This window comes from Cervus canadensis, chromosome 1 (assembly GCF_019320065.1).
Source record: "Cervus canadensis isolate Bull #8, Minnesota chromosome 1, ASM1932006v1, whole genome shotgun sequence".
Taxonomy (NCBI): domain Eukaryota; kingdom Metazoa; phylum Chordata; class Mammalia; order Artiodactyla; family Cervidae; genus Cervus; species Cervus canadensis.
In genome coordinates this window covers 78294733-78295787 of record NC_057386.1, presented here as the reverse complement: position 1 = coordinate 78295787, position 1055 = coordinate 78294733, and the positions used below count along the sequence as shown (strand labels likewise).

The window sequence follows — 1055 nt, the reverse complement described above, 5'->3', positions numbered from 1 at the left end:
GAGGAGCCTGGTGGGCTACAGTCCATGGGGTTGCAAAGAGTCAGACGTGACTTAGGAAATTTGTAATAAACCCATGCATATATAGGCACTTAATTTACTTCTGGACTCTACTACATTGTGTTGATATATAAATATATCTGTTTTAAAGCCAGTAGTATACTTTTTTCCCCTAAATTTTACTAGCTATTTTATTTTTTAGTTATTTTTAGATGCAAATTAAGATATATTGAGAAATTTTTTCTTATCAGATTGGGGAAAAATAAAAATGAATTTTAAAATTTGATGGGAATGTGATTGTTCTGATTATTATAACTTTGTTATGTAGTTTGAAATCAGGGAATGTAATGCTTCCAGATTGGTTTCCCCCACCCCCCTCAGGTTTGCTTTGGCTTTTTTGTACTCTCTTGTGATTCCCTATAAATTTTAGGATTATTTATTCCATTTCTGTGAAAAATGCCATTGGAATTTTGATAGAAATTGCATTGAACCTGTAGATTGCTTTGAGTGGTATGGACAATTTAACATATTAATTTTTCCCATCCATAAACCTGGAATATCTTTCCATTTATTTTTGTATTATTCAATTTTCCTTTATCAATATCTTATAGTTGTCAGAGATCTTTCACTTCCTTGGTTAATTTAATTCTGTGTATTTTATTCTTTTTGATGCAATTGTAATAGGATTATTTTCTTTCTTTTCTTTCACAGGAAAACACCATAGTCCAGTTTCCCACATTTGGAGAAGTCACAGAGGCCAGCATATCTGGAGTGCGATAGATGAGCCTTGCCCTGGGGCAACCACCTTCATGACCATGGTATCTAGCCTGCCAGGTAAGTATGGCGTTGTTTTCTTATTTTTTTTAATTGTTTTCTTAATTTCACATTCTGATAATAACTTATTAGTGTAGAGTAATGCAGTCACTTTTGTGTAGTTATGAATCTTGCAACCTTACTGACTTTGTGTATTAGTTCTGACAGTTTTAGTGGAGTCTTTAGTATTTGCTATATATAGTAATATGTCACCAGGAGATAGAGACTATGTTGCTTCTTCCTTT

General features: G+C 32.8%; 1 pseudogene; it reads right to left on the bottom strand.

Annotated features, from left to right (window-relative positions):
• Positions 1-707: 707 nt before the first annotated feature.
• LOC122425779 lies at positions 708-839 on the bottom strand (annotated as a pseudogene).
• Positions 840-1055: the final 216 nt, after the last annotated feature.